Source organism: Gopherus evgoodei, chromosome 7 (assembly GCF_007399415.2).
Source record: "Gopherus evgoodei ecotype Sinaloan lineage chromosome 7, rGopEvg1_v1.p, whole genome shotgun sequence".
Classification (NCBI taxonomy): Eukaryota; Metazoa; Chordata; order Testudines; family Testudinidae; genus Gopherus; species Gopherus evgoodei.
In genome coordinates, this window is record NC_044328.1 from 100,680,627 (window position 1) to 100,698,922 (window position 18,296).

The 18,296-nt window shown below is 51.2% G+C and overlaps 1 protein-coding gene across 3 annotated transcripts in view; it reads left to right on the forward strand.

Moving 5' to 3' along the window:
* Positions 1 to 5,710: 5,710 nt before the first annotated feature.
* Positions 5,711 to 18,296, forward strand: part of PC (pyruvate carboxylase) — a 239,134-nt gene continuing 226,548 nt past the window's right edge. For 2 of the 3 annotated variants that reach the window (XM_030568620.1, XM_030568617.1), the window contains exon 1: positions 5,711 to 5,777. The gene's annotated coding sequence lies outside the window, so the exon portion shown is untranslated. The remainder of the gene's footprint in view (positions 5,778 to 18,296) is intronic. The other variant, XM_030568618.1, reaches the window with a different exon arrangement.

An 18,296-nucleotide genomic window follows, 5' to 3' on the forward strand; every position in this document is an offset into this window, starting at 1 on the left:
CGTCCTGAGGGAGGGATGTGAAACAAAATGGTAAAGCTACAGAGTAAAGGGCATCTATGAGGCTGTGTAACTGCAGAGCCTTGTCTCTCCCAGTTCCAACATCTCTTAGCCCTGGTTTCCTAGCTGCTCCTATCTCTGCTGCTCTCACATCCCCCTCACTCTTCCCTCAGGAGGAACTGAGAGAGATTGGGGAGCTCAGAGGGTAAATATTAGAGCCCTGAGGGATGCTGCTGCACCCCTGGGAAGAGAACTAGCCTGAAGGGGATGCTCCTTCCCCTGGGGGAGCAGGGAGAAATGGGTACCAGGTCAACTCCAGGCTGGGGGAGGGGGAGCCAGCTGCCTAAAGGAAGCTAGTTGTGTCACTGCCTGTGAGTCTAGCCTGTGAGGGGGGAAATGGGGGCCTGGTGACTGTGTGGGATGGGGCTGGTCCTCTGACACAGACCCAGCTGACTGTGAGCTCATGGGCCATGGGGACTAGCCTGTCACAGGGTCCCTGTGGGGAATGGACCATGAGCCTGCTGCCACCCACTCAAACCACTTCCCCCCCTCTATCTGCTGGCAAAGCAGTTTGACTAGGGCCTGGGCTTCCACTGCACTAAGATCCCAGCTGCTCCTTGTATCCTATTGCTCTCATACCTCAGTCCTCAGCTGATCCCAGGTACATGACTGGCAAGACCCTCATAAGCCCCTGTGGCTTCCCTCCCCCAACATACATCAGAGTCTATGGGCACATGCCCAGAGTTGTTTTAGCATTGATATGTTGCTAAAATTAGCAGCACAGAGGGAGAGATCAAGAAGCTGCTACCCTCGCTTCCTGCAACCTGGCTCCCAAGGACAGCAGCAGCACAGTTGCCCCAATGGCTAGGACTCAGGACACATGGGTTCTATTCCCACCTCTGCCACTAACCTGCTGGGTGACTATGAGCAAGGCCCTTCCTTATGTTGCACCTGTTTCTCCTCTCACCCTTTGTCTATTTAGACTGAGCTCTGTGGGGCAGGGAGCATGAGTCTGTGCAGCACCTGGCATGATGGGGGGGCCCTGATCCTGGCTGAGAGTCATGCAGCTCCCAGCATGACAGGGACCCCTGTTGCAGGTAGGCTCTGTACAGTGCCTGGTCAACAAGGACCTTGATCTCAGCTGGGGTCTGTGCAACACAGGACCTGATCTCAGCTGGGGCTGTCTGTACGGTGCCTGTTATGATGCTGTAATATACAGTACCTACCAAGGATTAAATCTGCTCCAGTGCTTGCATCATGGGCAGGGCCGGCTCTAGCCATTTCTCTGTCCCAAGCATGGCGGCACACAGCAGGGGGCGCTCTGCCGCTCGCCGGTCCTGCAGCTCCGGCGGATGCTCCACTGGAGCCGTGGGACCAGCAGACTCTCCACAGGGACGCCTGCGGGAGGTCCACTGGAGCTGCCTGCCGCCCTCCCGGCAACCGGCAGAGCGCCCCCTGCAGCATGCCACCCCAAGTATGCGCTTGGCACGCTGGGGCCTGGAGCCGGCCCTGATCATGGGTGTAGCGGCAGTGGAAACCAGTCTCTCTTGTTCGCATCTAAGACTCATAGGGGGATAACATCTTGAATCCTGAATAAATGGTCCCTCTGGGAAAGCAACTACCCCCTAAAGTGATTTGATGCAGCCCTGTCCCCACGCTGCTGCTCCTTGTGTGTGACTCCTGAGTGTTTGTAAATTCAGTAGAGAATCAGATCTGCGATGGTGCTGAATAGGGGAGCAGCAAAGGTGTGGAAAGGGAGCCCTGACCCACAGAGGCTGCTGGAGAGATCAGAGCTTCTCTTTCTGGTGTTTAACTGTAGTGACCTCTGGGGCTACATGTCTACATCTAAAATTTTGCAGCGCTGGTTGTTACAGCTGTATTAGTACAGCTGTATAGGGCCAGCGCTGCAGAGTGGCCACACTTACAGCAACCAGCGCTGCAAGTGGTGTTAGATGTGGCCACACTGCAGCGCTGTTGGGCGGCTTCAAGGGGGGTTCCGGGACGAGAGAGCAAACCGGGAAAGGAAACCAGCTTCCCCGCGGTTTGCTCTCTCGGTCCCGGAGCCAGCCAGCAAACCGCAGGGAAGGAGACCTGCTTGCTCGGGGTTCCGGGACCGAGAGAGCAAACCGGGAACGCCGCGGTTTGCTCTCTCGGTCCCGGAGCCAGCCAGCAAACCGCAGGGAAGGAGACCTGCTTGCTCGGGGTTCCGGGACCGAGAGAGCAAACCGGGAACGCCGCGGTTTGCTCTCTCGGTCCCGGAGCCAGCCAGCAAACCGCAGGGAAGGAGACCTGCTTGCTCGGGGTTCCGGGACCGAGAGAGCAAACCGCGGCGAAGCTGGTTTCCTTTCCCGGTTTGCTCTCTCGGTCCCGGAACCCCGAGCAAGCAGGTCTCCTTCCCTGCGGTTTGCTGGCTGGCTCCGGGACCGAGAGAGCAAACCGCGGCGTTCCCGGTTTGCTCTCTCGGTCCCGGAACCCCGAGCAAGCAGGTCTCCTTCCCTGCGGTTTGCTGGGTGGCTCCGGGACCGAGAGAGCAAACCGGGAAAGGAAACCAGCTTGATTACCAGAGGCTTCCTCCTTCCACGGAGGTCAAGAAAAGCGCTGGTAACTGTCTACATTGGATTACCAGCGCTGGATCACCAGCGCTGGATCCTCTACACCCGAGACAAAACGGGAGTACGGCCAGCGCTGCAAACAGGGAGTTGCAGCGCTGGTGGTGCCCTGCAGATGTGTACACCTTCAAAGTTGCAGCGCTGTAACTCCCTCACCAGCGCTGCAACTTTCTGATGTAGACAAGCCCTGGAACAGAAAAAGCTTGGCTCTATGGCCATGTCTACATCTAAAATTTTGCAGCGCTGGTTGTTACAGCTGTATTAGTACAGCTGTATAGGGCCAGCGCTGCAGAGTGGCCACACTTACAGCAACCAGCGCTGCAAGTGGTGTTAGATGTGGCCACACTGCAGCGCTGTTGGGCGGCTTCAAGGGGGGTTCCGGGACGAGAGAGCAAACCGGGAAAGGAAACCAGCTTCGCCGCGGTTTGCTCTCTCGGTCCCGGAGCCAGCCAGCAAACCGCAGGGAAGGAGACCTGCTTGCTCGGGGTTCCGGGACCGAGAGAGCAAACCGGGAACGCCGCGGTTTGCTCTCTCGGTCCCGGAGCCAGCCAGCAAACCGCAGGGAAGGAGACCTGCTTGCTCGGGGTTCCGGGACCGAGAGAGCAAACCGGGAACGCCGCGGTTTGCTCTCTCGGTCCCGGAGCCAGCCAGCAAACCGCAGGGAAGGAGACCTGCTTGCTCGGGGTTCCGGGACCGAGAGAGCAAACCGCGGCGAAGCTGGTTTCCTTTCCCGGTTTGCTCTCTCGGTCCCGGAGCCAGCCAGCAAACCGCAGGGAAGGAGACCTGCTTGCTCGGGGTTCCGGGACCGAGAGAGCAAACCGGGAACGCCGCGGTTTGCTCTCTCGGTCCCGGAGCCAGCCAGCAAACCGCAGGGAAGGAGACCTGCTTGCTCGGGGTTCCGGGACCGAGAGAGCAAACCGGGAACGCCGCGGTTTGCTCTCTCGGTCCCGGAACCCCGAGCAAGCAGGTCTCCTTCCCTGCGGTTTGCTGGCTGGCTCCGGGACCGAGAGAGCAAACCGGGAAAGGAAACCAGCTTCGCCGCGGTTTGCTCTCTCGGTCCCGGAACCCCGAGCAAGCAGGTCTCCTTCCCTGCGGTTTGCTGGGTGGCTCCGGGACCGAGAGAGCAAACCGGGAAAGGAAACCAGCTTGATTACCAGAGGCTTCCTCCTTCCACGGAGGTCAAGAAAAGCGCTGGTAACTGTCTACATTGGATTACCAGCGCTGGATCACCAGCGCTGGATCCTCTACACCCGAGACAAAACGGGAGTACGGCCAGCGCTGCAAACAGGGAGTTGCAGCGCTGGTGGTGCCCTGCAGATGTGTACACCTTCAAAGTTGCAGCGCTGTAACTCCCTCACCAGCGCTGCAACTTTCTGATGTAGACAAGCCCTAAGTCCCTCTCCAAAATGCAGCATTATAAAGTGCACGGCGCCCTCTACTGCTGCATTGGGACATAGGCATCTGCACTGACTGCACGGGGAGCGTGTCCTTTGCTGAGCTCACTGCCCCACAGCAACCCCTAGCATAGGGTGACCAGATGTCCTGATTTTATAGGGACAGTACTGATTTTGTGGTCTTTTTCTTATATAGGCTCCTATTACCCTCCATCCTCTGGCCTGATTTTTCACATTTGCTGTCTGGTCACCCTACCCTAGTACCATGCTGGGGTCAGCAGTCTTTCAAGGGTGAGTGTCTTGTGCTGAGCCCTGATCCTCCGTTTCCTGCAGTAGTAGGGTGTTCTGTAGGCCTTGACTCCCATTAGCTTTGCAAGCCCTGATGAGCTCAACCTGCCTAAAGAGAGAGGACTATGCCATGCTAATACCTTTCAGGGAGGATCTGTAAAAGCATGAACTGCAGTGCTGCAGAAAACGGGCACATAAATGATGTACGTATTTGCACAGCTACAGTGCTCTCATCAGGGATTGCTCCCTGGGATGATCCCCTCAGCATCCCCTGTCTCTTTTCTACTTGCTGGTTCATTTCCATCACCCACTCTAGGATTATGATGTGTGGAGGAGCAGCTACCAATAACGCCATCCACTTGTCACCTCCCTGTCACCTTGCAGCAGAAGGGCTCATTAGCAGGGACTTGCTTCTAAGGACACGTGTGTGAGAGAGAGAGAGAGGCAGGTTTTTGGGAGGGGGGGTTGGGACAGAGAAATGCAGGTGGATGGAATCAGAACAAGTCCTCTGCGGTAGAAGCCCTACGCTAGGCACAGTGAAGGTGGATTCCCTGGGCTCAGAGTCTGAGAGTTCTCCCCTGGCCTGATTATATGAGGGAGGTCACTTTGGGTTTTCTTGCCTGCTTCCCAGGAGCCACTTCACCGTCCCCAGAGCGATGGAGCCCTGCGCTGCTGATGGGGCCCTGCAAGGCAGAGTTGCAAGCCCGAGAAGGCAGCTCAGGGTATGTGAGTGGGGCGGTGCTGGGGACACAGTCCTGCCCCGCCGCCTGACGCCGCTCGCTGTTCGGCTGTTACAGACCCTGGGGAGTGGGATTGTCCCACCCCAGCCCGTGTGCAGCCTCAGGCAGGGTCCCCGTCCCCATGCAGCGCCCAGGCACTGTCCCCACACTCGTCCAGCACGCGGCTCACCTTCCCGGCTGGAGGGCCCACCCCCGCATAGTGTTACAGTCACGTGTCCCCTGCCTGGCTGGCTGAATGAGTCACTCGGTCACGCCCACTACTTTGGGGCCCGCCCCTTCCTTCCTCCAACCAATCGCGGCAGGAGAGGTCTTAGTCGGCCAGCCAATGTCCGTTCCTAGATGGGGGCGGGTTCACTAGGGTGCAGCCACTCCCCCCTTTAGGCGGGGCTCTGGGACGCCGATTGACAAGTACTTTGTCCAATAGAAAAAATGAATGAGAGATGCTGGCCAATGCCAGGCATCAGATCTCAGGGGCGGCCAATAGAGAGGTGGTCAAGGCACGGGGGGCGGGATGGCGCCAGGCTTGAACCGGTGAGTGACAGGTCTGCTCGGCCACAGATCGGGCTCTGGGGGCGCGACCGAGGGGAGATGGGGGTGTGGCAAAAGCGACCAATGGGCGGTGGCTTTCTAAAGGAACAGCCAATGAGAAGCCAGGTGGGCGGGGCAGGGTTCGAGGGGGCGGAGGTGCCTGAGGAAGTTGCGGTGGCTGGTACCTGACAGCTGGGGAGCAAGTGGCGGCGTGCCGCGGGGTAAGAGGGACCCGCTGGGACAGGGAGGGCTGGGGCCCCGGCACCGCCATATGGACCATCCCCTCTCCCCGCATCGGCCAGGGCTGGACACCCCTTCCCCCTGCATCGACCAGGGCTGGACCCCTTCTCCCTCGTAAGGACCAGCCCCTCTGTCCTGTATGGACTGGAGCTGTAGCCCCTTTCCCCTGTACGGAGCAGCCTCGCCCCGCAGGGACCAGGGCTGGACACCCCCTCCCCTTGCATATGAATCAGCCCTTACTCTCTCTATATGGACTATCCCTGCATATGAACTAGTTCCTTCACCTATGGACTGGGCTTTATTGTCTTGTATGGATCAGGGCTGCACCTCCAGAATTTGGACCAGCCTCTCCTCCCCTCCTGCATAGACCAGGGATGAACGCTCTCCATCCCCTGAATTGACTAGGGCTGGGCTCCCTCCCGTATGAACCATCTCCTGCTCCTTCCCGATGGACCAAGTTGTATGGTCCCATATGGACCAGGGCTAGGCCTTTTCTCACTGCATATTCCGGTTGCTCCTCATCCTGTATACACTGGGCTTTATTGGATGGTATGGGCCAGCTCCTCCCTCTCTTCCCCATATGGGTTAGGCTGTATCCCTTCATATGCACTAGTGTTGGACTCTCCCTCCTCCTTGTTTGGTCCAGTCTTCTCCCTCCCCCACCCCTGAACCAGGCTGTATGAACACACCTGTCAAGGACTGGACTGGGCTCCCCTGTTCCTGGCATATACTAGGTTGTATGGCTTCATATGGACTTGTCCCTTCTTCTCTTGTCATCCCTGTATGGACTGGGCTGAATTGCCACATGTGTACCAGTGGACCTTTCTTGGGGACTGGCCTGGATTATCACCCTTATGGATCTGCTCCTCTCCTCATTACAAACCAGTCAGAGGCCTCCACACTCATGTGTGGACTGGATTGTATTGTCCTATATGGGACAGTCCCTGACAGGGGCTGAATTGGGGTTCCTCTGGAATACCAGGCTTTCAGACTAGTCCATGCTTCTTTTGAGGACTAGCCTGTATCATGCCATATGGACCAGACTGTGTCAGGAAGTGAGCTGTATCTCCTCAGACTAGTCCATATTAGGGGTCCTGACATCTCCAGGGGACTGAGTTGGGCTTGCCTGTGTATCTCCAGTGCTGTATTGCTCTATCTGGACCAGTCCCAGCTGTCGCATACAAACCCACCTCCTTTCTACCCACTGTGGGATCTCCCTAATACAGACCACTCCAATGCCTACATTTCCTTCTCAGGAAACCATCTTAGGGTACCCTTTGCCACCCAGTATGGACTCTGCTGCATGGTGCATATGGACCAGTCCCAGATGCCCACTACAAACTTTTCTCTCTTCTCCCCGCATGGGGTTTGGATGTGACCACCCTAGTGCCCTTTGGGGCACTATGTGGCAAGGTGCATTGTGGGAGATTGGTCTGTATCTCTTTTCCCTCACATTATTAACTTGTCTCTATCTTCCAGTAGGGACTGGAACAACTTCAGGTGAGAACTGGCTTAGTTCCCTCGCTCATAAATTATACCTCCCTTAGAAAATAGAGAAGCTTGTGGCCAGGTTCGCTTCCCCAACTGAGATTGCTCTGTAACTCTGTGATATGGACCCAGACCTAGAGTCTCTACGCCTTAATATAGACTAGTATCTATCTCTTGGTGTAGACCTGTCCTTGGCCTTCTGACACCGTGGAGCAATTACATCTCTCTGGATTGAGTGGGTTTATATCCCTGTAATATGGAGTCACCCGTAGTTCTTGTTGCCTCAGTATGGACCAGTCTGTATTCCTCAATATGGACTGGGTGTGGGTCTTCTGCTGTTGTAATGAGAGGGGACAGACTGGGCTATATTGGGAAGGATGGACAAGTCTGTGGTATTTGGTAAATGTTCTGTGTTGGAGAAATGGGGCTGTGCTATGTAGTGTATAGGACCTGCACTAGTCTCTATTGGGGTGGCACAGTTTGTAGTGCAGGGGCAGGGTTAATTGGTCTGTATTGCTGTAAGGTTGAAGGCTTAATATAATAATAATAATTAATAAGGGTATACCAGTACAGGACTCTGCCTCGGGAAGAGAGTGTGTGAGTTGTATCATTTCATACCCCTTGGCATACCCGACTAGATATGCGGGTATGTTTTTCTTTTAGGGCATTTTTGTGAGAGCTTGGGGATACAAAGTGGGCAGAGTTAAGGTTAATACCACAAAGCTTTCACCTGCAGCATTCTTGAGTGTGTAGCCCTTTAGGGCTGTCTTTGTACACATGTGATACCATTTCAGCCATAACTCTTAAGTTAGTGAAGATTCATGGCCTGGTAATTATCACTCCGGGGATGACACCAGGCATCTATTTCGATTGCAGCCATGGACATCTTGAAAGATCTCTTGTGATGTGCTGCCTGACAGCCTTGGATTGATCTCTCCTCACAACCCCCATGATATAGGCCATTCTCCCCAATGGGACCCCTTCTCTGATCCCATGGACCACTCAGAATGGTTGAGACCATTGATCATACTGGTTGTGTCAGGTACTTGTCTCTAATGGGAAGGGGGGTAAGGTCTGGAAGTAGCCTTCAGGTTTGTAAGGGAGCCTAGTGCTGGTATGTATTGAGAGGGCACCATCGCTAGGGCTATGTTTTCTGTGCTAACTTCTGTCTGTAGAGGCATGAGGTATCTGGCTTTCTGCTCTGTGATTGGAGCTTGGGGTCTGATTCGGGTAGTGGCAAATGGGGAGGGACTTAATGGGATGAGGGGAAAAGATGCACCACTACGGTGGGAAAACTGATCTGTCTATTGAGACAGGAGGGCATGGTTTGTAGTGGGGCCCATGATGGCCATCACCTGGGTGGGCTTGTGGGCCTGGTTCTCACAGTGGTCTCTAGCTGGAGAGGATGCTGTCGTCTGAGCGGATGTGGGGGGGAATGCGGATCTGTCCCCCGTGACGGAGATTTAGCTTATGAGGCAAGGTCTCTGTGTTTAGCTCTGAAGTTGGCAGCTTGGCGCTGCATGAATGGAGCATTGCTCCTGTGTGTTGAAGTTGCCAGAGCATGTCTTACTGATCTTCCTGCTGTGACATGTTATTACTAATTAGCATAATGGTAACAGCTGAAGGTCCCAGACAAGATCAGGGGAGGGTCTGATTGTGCTGGGTGTTGCACAGACCCCTCAACCAAGATGGGGGTCATGTCAGACAGGGTGCTGCATGGCCCTCCATCAGTCTAAGCACCGTGCCGGCACATAGTGAAAGACCATGTCTGCCCTGAAGAGACGCTCACAGTCTAAATCAGGGGTAGGAAACCTATGGCACGTGTGCCGAAGGCGGCGTGTGAGCTGATATTCAGTGGCACTCATACTGCCTGGGTCCTAGCCACCAGTCCAGGGGGCTCTGCATTTTAATTTAATTTTAAGTGAAGTTTCTTAAACATTTTAAAAACCTTATTTACTTTACATACAACAATAGTTTAGTTATATATTATAGATGTATAGAAAGAGCTCTTTTAAAACATTAAAATATATTACTGGCACGCGAAACTTTAAATTAGAGTGAATAAATGAAGACTCGGCACACCACTTCTGAAAGGTTGCTGACCTCTGGTCTAAATGGACAAAGGGTGGGAGAGGAACTTGCCTGGGATCACACAGCAGGTCAGTGGCAGAGCTGGGAACAGAATCCAGGTCTACTTAGTTCCAATCTAGCATATACCCCCCAGCCCCCAGATCATACTGCTCCCCCATGAGCTCACAATTAGATGGCATGGTGGGAAGAGCTCTCCTCACAATACAGCTTCCCTCATTGCCTCTATCGTGACAAAATGTGAGTCTCCTTTTCAGCCCAAGACACGGATTGTCTTCCCTGTCTCTCATCGCTGTGTGTGCTCAGGTCTCACCCTGCCTAGCTGAGAGCTTTGTGTCTTCCCAGGAACTTTTTGCTCCTTGCACTGCTGACTTGGAGCACCATGCTGCCTTTCCTCCCAGACGGTTTCCCAGCTGCTTCCTTGTCTCTGAAACTGACAGCAGCTTTCTAACCTCAATCTTACTGTGTCAGGGATTTAGGCTCTGCATGGAACAGGGTTGGGGGCACAGCCAGTTGCTGCAGGCCTCAAATCTACAGGAGCATGTTTGGCTTTAACTCATCCATCTTGCATTATCCTCACAGACCGCGCCCCAGGCTGCAAGAGTAGTGCAGTTCTTAATGCTCAGCCTCATGTATATAACAATTTGAGGGTAATTGATGATGATAATAATTATACCCAGATTTTCTATAGCACTTTTCATCAGTAGACATCAAAGCACCTCACAAAGGAGGTCAGTATCTCTAGCTCCATTTTACAGATAGGGAAACTGAGGCATAGAAAAGGAAAAGCGACTTGCCCACAGGCACCCAGCAGGCTAGTGGCAGAGCTAGGAACAGAATCCTGAATCACAGTCCAGTGCTCTACCTACTAGACCACACAGCTGTTTTCTCTAGGCCCACGCCTACTTAAGAGGAAAATGAGGATCTGTACTCTCTTTTGGTTCTGGATGAAGACTTTTTTTTTTTTTTTAAACTAAGTTAATTTTCATTCAGTCATCTCAGTCCTTATCTGAGGGACTGAGCTAACTCCCATCCTACATGATCTTCCAAAATGACCTCTGGCAAAACGGAAGCTGTGTTTTAAGATCTGATATTTTAAGCAGAAAAAGTGTTTGGACAAGATCCTTTCAGGCTGGATTGTAAAGAGAGAACAGACCCAATTTTATTTCCCTAATTGGCTTCACAGTTTTTAAGGCTAGAAGGGACCATTCTGATCATCTAGTCTGGCCTCCTGCAGAACACTAGGGCTGGCTGAAATTTGGTTGTCAAAACTTTTTTTTGTTAATGGAGAAGTGAGTTTTTGGTTAGACATAATTTTTGTTGAAAATTGTCTGCTTCCCATGGAATGCTTGGATTTTTTTGTCAAAAAAACAAATGCCCAAAACCTAACATGTTTTGATTTGGAAATACAGCTGCAGTGTCTCATGGGAATTGTAGTTTGGTTGCCTCATGTCCCCATTCTCTATTTGCTAGGCTTTCTGGCTGGACTTCATCTCCCATGATGCATCATGGCTGTGGACTTCCATGATACACTGCCTCCCCTCTTCAAGAAGAGGCATTGTGCTGCAAAATGGGAGATGTAGTCTGACCAAAGAACTCAGCCAAGAGAGGGGAATGGGAGCATGAGGCAGCTGAACTACATTTTCCAAAGATGCACTGTGACCAGGTATTTCCATGATATATATACCACCTGCCTTCTGCAAGAGGGGAGACTGTTGCATCATGGGAGACATACTCTGGCCAGGGAGGCTGGTGTATAGTGGAGAATTGGAGCAGGAGGCACCATGATGTGACTTTCAAATTAAATTATTTCTGGTTTTGGCTGATATTTGTTGGTATCTAAATTTCTGTGTGGGGGGACCCAAATGTTCAGTGGAAAATAACCCTATTATCCCACCAGCTCTGTATAACCCAGGGCAAAGAATCTGATCTGGTAGATTCTGTGTCAAACCTATAATGAATTCTCCTTTAAGGCATTACATGTCTGTAATTTCCCTGGCTTCAGGGTTAGGACAACTTATCCTGGCTACAGGGATCACTGTAGAGCAGTGTATGGCGGCTGTGCCCGGTATGCCCCTCTCCCTTTACTGGCTTGCCCATGTGGCTTGTAATACAATGTAGTTTGTCTTCCAGAGGTGTCTGATGAAAGTTTTTTTGTTTCAATCAGAGGCTAATTAGCTAATTATTTAAACATTGGTCAGTTAATGATGTGGGGCAGCAGGGTGAGTAAGCCCTTAGTGAGGCTATTAAAGGATCATGGTAATAAATGATTTACCAGGGTAGTAAAAGTTGAGAGAAATTATAGTGATTAGATCTCTGAGGACATCTAGGTGTTGGTGCTGTGACTAATGCAGTGGGCTGGGGCCCTCAGGATTCCTGGGCTCTTTTCCCAGCTCTGGAAGGAGGAGGTAGGTCTAGTGGTTAGAGGAGGGAATGGGCAGAACAAGGCATCAGGAAGCCTGGATTTTGTTCCCACATCCTTGAGAGGAGTGGGGATCAAGTGGGACTCCTGTGTTCTGTTCCCATGTGTACCATTGACTTGCTGTGTGACTTTGGGCATGGCCAGCCTCTGCCTCAGTTTCCCCATCTGTAAAAAGGTGGGATAAGGCTAACCTCACCCAGAGACTTTGTGGCTTCCTTCATGTCTGTAGAATGCTTTGAGATCCAGGCACAGAGAGCCATAGAAGGATTACGCATCAGGTGTAATTTGAACTCTCCTAGATAGCCAGTAATCCTACCTGATGCCTGCAGAGGTGATGCTGCCTGATAAAAGAGCGCACTGGTATCAGTGCTGGCATCTGGAGTAGCATCCAGCATGTGTGTTTTGGATCTTGGAGAGTGGGGTAGAACGCAGTACTATTCCCTGGGGGACAAAGGCTGTTGTCTCAACAACGTTCTCTCATGCTAAGTTTGCTTCTATATTTATGTCTTCCATGTGGTGGCCAAATGTCATCCTGAGCCACTGGACAACAACCCTGTGAAATTCCCCTCCTTATTCTTTGGGATAACTTGGAGTTTCTGGCATTAGTCGCTCTGCACTGGAGTGGGTGGAGAGGCAGTAGATCTCCCATCTTTGACTTCCAGGGTGAAGCCGGAGCAATTCTGAGCCAGGATCATAACAATCAGCTGATTTCGGAATCTGTGAATATCACCCCTTGCACCTGGCGCTGTGAAAGGGAGGATTTTAAATGGCTTGTGGAAGATATTTATAGGGGGAGAAGTTTGCAGACCCATGTGTATGGGGGAGCAATTTGCACATGCCAGGTGGACATCTGTGTGGGAATATTTTGCAGGCACACACATGAGTATACGTATGCAGTGGGGAGCAGTTTGCAGGTGTGCATAAGTGAGTGTGTGTGTGCGTGCGCACTCACATGCAGAGGGAGTGCTTTGCAGGCTAGGATGACTAGATGTCCGATTTTATAGGGATAGTCCTGATATTCAGGGCTTTGTTTTATATAGGCGTCTATTACCTCCACCCCATCTCGATTTTTCATACTTGCTTTCTGGTCACCTTATTCCAGGCACAGGTGTGTGCATAGGGGAGCAGTTTGCATACCTGTGTGTGTAGTGGGGAGCAGTTTGCAAGGGCTCACATGAGAGTGCAAAGGGGGTTGCTTTGCACACACGTGGGGGGAAGCGCTTTGCAGGCACATATACGTGTGTGTGTGTGTGTGAATGGAGCATTCTGCAGGCAGGCAGGCAGTCCCCATATACATTCTCTCATATGGGAGGAGCGCTTTGCAATCCCAAGTAACTTCCGCTGTGCTGCAAGCTGTAGCTAATCAGTTTAGCCTTCTTACCTTGGATTCCTCCACAGGGGACAGGTGCGAGGATTCTTCCTCCATGTCTGCATCTGGCTGCTTCTGCTTCATCATTCCTTGTGTGAGAAGGGATGGAGGACGAGATAATGTATGGTTCCGTGCTTAGGAGCAAAACACAGTTGGCTTTAAGAATTAAGCTCGCCGCTCAATGGCGAAGGGGGGCAAAGGGGCACACACCGGCACAACTGTGAGCTGTACAACCCAGTAACAACGTGCAGTAAACAAAAACGGAAGGGACTCCATCTGCAAAGACTGCTTTTGTGTTCCTCTGGCATAGTGTTGTTGCAGCCGCTGTGCTGTGATTGCAAGCCCAGTCATGCTGGGTGTTGCAGTCGCAGCTCCTCACTGCTTAAGAAGTCTGTCTGTCTTTCTGATGTGACCAACCCCTTATCACTGTAGTATCCACCAGTTATCCTATCTGCTGGTTTGTCTCATCCGCTTCTCTATGTACCTGGCCGTTGTATTGCTGTAGTGCCGGGGAAACCTCCCGCTCCCCTTAAACATGTTTATAGACTTTAAGGCCAGAAGGAACCATCATGATCATCTAGTCTGACCTCTTGCACATCACAGACCATATGGTGATCAGTTAGACCCTGAATACGTGGCTGAGACCCTTCAGCCAGACACCTGGGGAAAAATTCTCTGTAGTAACTCAGAGCCCTCCCCATCTAGTGTCCCATCCCTGGCCGCTGGAGATACTTGCTAAAAGCAATCTCTGGAGGGCCACATATAATTGTAGGCAGTCTCATTGTACCCTCCTCTCCATTAACTTATCAAGCTCAGTATTGAAACAAGTTTAGGTTTTTTGCCCCCACTGTTCCCCTTGGAAGGCCATTCCAGAACATTACTCCTCTGATGGTTAGAAACCTGGTCTAATTTCTAGCTCAAACTGATCAGTGGCCTTTTTACATCCTTTTTGTGTATGCCAACATTGGCCCTTAAATAACTCCTCTCCCTCTCTGGTGTTTATCCCTCTGATGTATTTATAGAGAGCAATCGTATCTCCCCTCTGCCTTCATTTTGTTAAGGAACTTGATTTGTTAAGTTTAACTCTCCTTTTGTAAGGTAGGTTCTCCATTCCTCTGATCTTCCTAGTAGGTCTTCTCCGCACCTGTTCCATTTGAATTCATTGTTCTTAAACGTAGTCTCAGCAATGCCTTGTATAATGGTAATAACACTTCCCTCTCTCTACTGGGAATACCTTGCCTGATGCATTGTAGGATTGCATTGGCCTTTTTCGCAGGCGCATCACACTGATGCTTTGTAGTCATGCTTTGATTGACCACTATACTCCGCTCTTTTCCCTTCTCTGTTGCTTCCAACTGGTACGACCCCAGCTTATAGCAAAAATTCTTGTTGTTAGGCCCTAAGTGCATGATCTTGTGCTATTCAGTTTCATTCCATTTCTGTTACTCCAGTTTTCAAGGTCATCCAAATCTTCTTGTACGGTATTCCCGTCCCCCTCTGTATTGGCAATACTTCCCAACTTTGTCATCCGCAAATTTTATTAAAACACGCCCATTTTTTGTGCCATGGTCATTAATGAAAATGTTAACTAAGATTGGTTCTAAGATCGATCCCAGAGGAGCTCCACTAGTAACGTCCCTGCAGCCTAATAGTTCACCTTTCACTATGACCTGTTCGTAGTCTCCCCTTCAACCAGTTCCTTATTCACCTTTCGATTCTCGTATTAATCCCAGTCTTCTCCAGTTTAACTAATAATTATGCCCCATAAGGTGGGGCAGAACTGTTATCCCCATTTTACAGATGGGCAAATTGAGGCACAGAGAGACTAAGAGACATGCTCAGGATCTCTGGTGGAACTCCTTACCTGAGAAGGTTGTGAAGGCTGGGACTATAACAATGTTTAAAAGGGAACTGGATAAATTCATGGTGGCTAAGTCCATAAATGGCTATTAGCCAGGAAGGGTAAAGAATGGTGTCCCTAGCCTCCGTTCATCAGAGGATGGTGATGGATGGCAGGAGAGAGATCACTTGATCATTGCCTATTAGCTTCACTCCCTCTGGGGCACCTGGCATTGGCCACTGTCGGTAGACAGATACTGGGCTAGATGGACCTTTAGTCTGACCCAATATGGCCATTCTTATGTTCTTAGGAGGGAATTGAACGTGGGTCTCCTAAGTCTCTCACTAGCACCCTTACCACTGTGCTTCCATCTTCTTCTTCAACTTTAATGTCTTTGAGCAGGTACTGTCTTTTACCATGTGTTTGGGTGCTGCCCAGAACGATGCCTCCCCCCCCACCCCAGTCTCAGCCAAGGTGGGTCTGTGTGTGGCACATTGCAGAGTGGAGGATTTCCCTGAACTCCAAAGGGTCTGTGTTGCTCCCAGCATGATGGATTCCCCCTCAGTTTCCATCGAGGTCTGTGAAGTGTCCAACATGATGAAAAGCCCCCAATCTCAGTTTGCAGGGCTCTGTGTGGTGTCTAGCATGATGCAGGGCCCCCCAATCTTTGTCAGGATCAGCATGACACCCAGCACCTGGGGGGTGAGGGGTCCTGACCTTGATGGGGGCTGTGCACACTCAGTGGGGGCTCCAACTCAGCTAGTTTCCAGATACTACTACAATACAAACATTAATATTGGTGCATCTGTTTGTAATTTGTACTACGTAACCGGCTCTGTCGCCTAACACAACATTACAAAGGGACCCGAGTGTCTCATGGTATTTGTCTGTATTGGGTAAAGGCAATATTAAATGCAAACACTTGCTTTAATGCTGTGCTAGGGTTGGTAGTGTAAAAAATCAAGCTCTCCTGGATTTTTGAAGCGACCATTCTGGCCATCCAGTCTGACCGCCTGTGTAACAGAGGCCTGAGAATCCCCCCGCCAGCCATTCCTGCTTCCAACCCAGCTTGGTGGTTGGGCAAGAGTGGATCCTTTCAGCGAGACGTGCAGTCTTAAATTATAGACTCCAAGTGATGGAGAATCCACACCGTCCCTGGGTCAGCTGTTCCAATGATTAATCCCCCTCAGTGATAAAAATCTGTGCCTTATTTATAGTCTGACTATAACAAAAACGTCCAGAGTTGTTTCAATAAATCTGAAATGAGATAAAAACCTCATGCTTCAGGCCGTAAACTGATCTCTAATTTTTAGAAGTCAAGAGGAAACTTTTCCTTGGGCAGTTTATCCTGTAAGTGTTGGGTTCCTCTTGTGATGCAGGGCCGCCCAGAAGATTTAGGGGGCCTAGGACAAAGCAGGGGAGCTGTGGCGCTCGTACTCACCCGGTGGCAGTCTGGGTCTTGCGGCGGCATTTCGGCGGCGGGGTGCCCTTCAGTTGCTCCGCATCTTCGGCAGCACTGAAGGGCCCCCTGCCACTGAAGACCCGGACTGCCGCCGGGCCAGGGCTTGCGGGGCCCAGGGCCTGGGGCAAATTGCCTCACTTGCCCCCTCCCACCCCAGGCGGCCCTGATGTGGTGCCGGCCACTGTTAGGGACAGGAAGCTGGACAACATGGACCTTCAGTCTAATCCAGTGATTCTTATGTTCTGAAGGGCAAAAGCTCATTGTCACTGTTTTGTAAATCATTCAGTGACAATTTGATCAGGTTTAATCAGTTCTGGACAGTTCTTACACCCCGCTATCGCTGTAGTATGTGAGTGCCTTCCAGCACAGCATTGCGATTGCATCTACACATCTGTCAGGTGTTCTCTCTCTCTTTCTCCCAGGGGGAGAAGCATGGTGCACAGGAGTGACTTGTTTTAGTAGGTGAAGGGTCTTGAATTTTTTAAATATGCATGTTCGTTAGAGAAGGCAAAGTCAAAGAACTGGGCCTGGCTGTTGGAATGGAAGGTGGGGAGGTTTGTGATGGCCCTTAGTCCTGGAGAAGTTCATTCCATAGCATCAGACCTGTTCCTGAGCTCTGTTTCCTGCACAGGTGAGCTTTAACCTTCTTGTAGAGAGCTCTGTTATGCCAGAGGAGCAGATTTGTTAACTGTGGTCTTCACTGAGGCTCCTTTAAATACCTTGGGCCTGGACCATGGAGTGCCTTGCGGATAAAGACTGAAACTTTGCTCTTGGTTAGAAATTCTGTGGGAGGCCAGTGTAGGGTGTGAAGGACGGGGCTTGTTTGTGTGTGTGTGTGTGGTAGCCTGAATGGCTGGTGAGATGTGCTGCGGCAGCTTTTTGTACTTGCAGTTTCCCAAGCACTGAAGGTTTAGTGCCCAGGTATGTTGCATTGATGGAGTCCAACTGAGAAGTGACAAAGGGGAGAATAACTGAGTCTAGGATGGGATGGAGTCTCCTAACTAACTGAAGAAGGTAGAAAGCGTTACTTGTGGAGAATCTCAGCCTATTTTGAGAGGGTAAGTACATCTGTTTCACCTGTAGCTTGAGCTCTGCCAGCCTCTGTGAAAGATGTGGGCTTCAATTTACTCCCTCCACTTACAAAACCAGGATCAAGGTATCAATCCAGCCAGGCAGCTCTGAGCACACAGTCCTCAGCAAAGAGATTATTATGGCTGGCAGGCAAGTCTGATCTCTGATTGCAAGAAAGATTCCACATGGTGGTAGCATCAGACACTCTGTTAAGGCAATTCATTTTCTCCTTCCAAGAGTGCTGGATTTGGTTGTTGCCAACTGCATGAAAAATATGGTGCTGCTTTGGGAAATAACTGTTTTAAATAGCACCCTTCTTGCTCAACAGATCTGCTTCCAGTATGCCTCAGAGTCAGATCCACAAACCTTAGCATCGCAAGTCTTTGAAAGCTGGATTCCATTCTGGCTCTTGCATGAGCAATTGATTGCTCATCCAAATTCCCTCCCTCTGTGGGGGTGGCCTGGTTGTTGCCAAGGGCACGGTATGCAGCCAACGGGAAGGAGGTCGTTGAGGGCAGAGTCTGGGCTGCTCAATTTCTCTCTTCCTGAACATGACGTGTGAGTGACTCGGATCCTGGGGTGAGTTTGCAGTTCAAAAAACCCCAAACCATCTTGTAAATTGAGCACATTTAATTTGGAGAAAGCGAAACCAAGGTGAACCTTGAAGAGAGCTCCATGCAGGGTGCAGAGAAGAGCAACAAAGATGATTTGGGGGCTAGAAAAAATGCCTTGCAGTGAGAGACTCAAGGAGCTCAGTCTA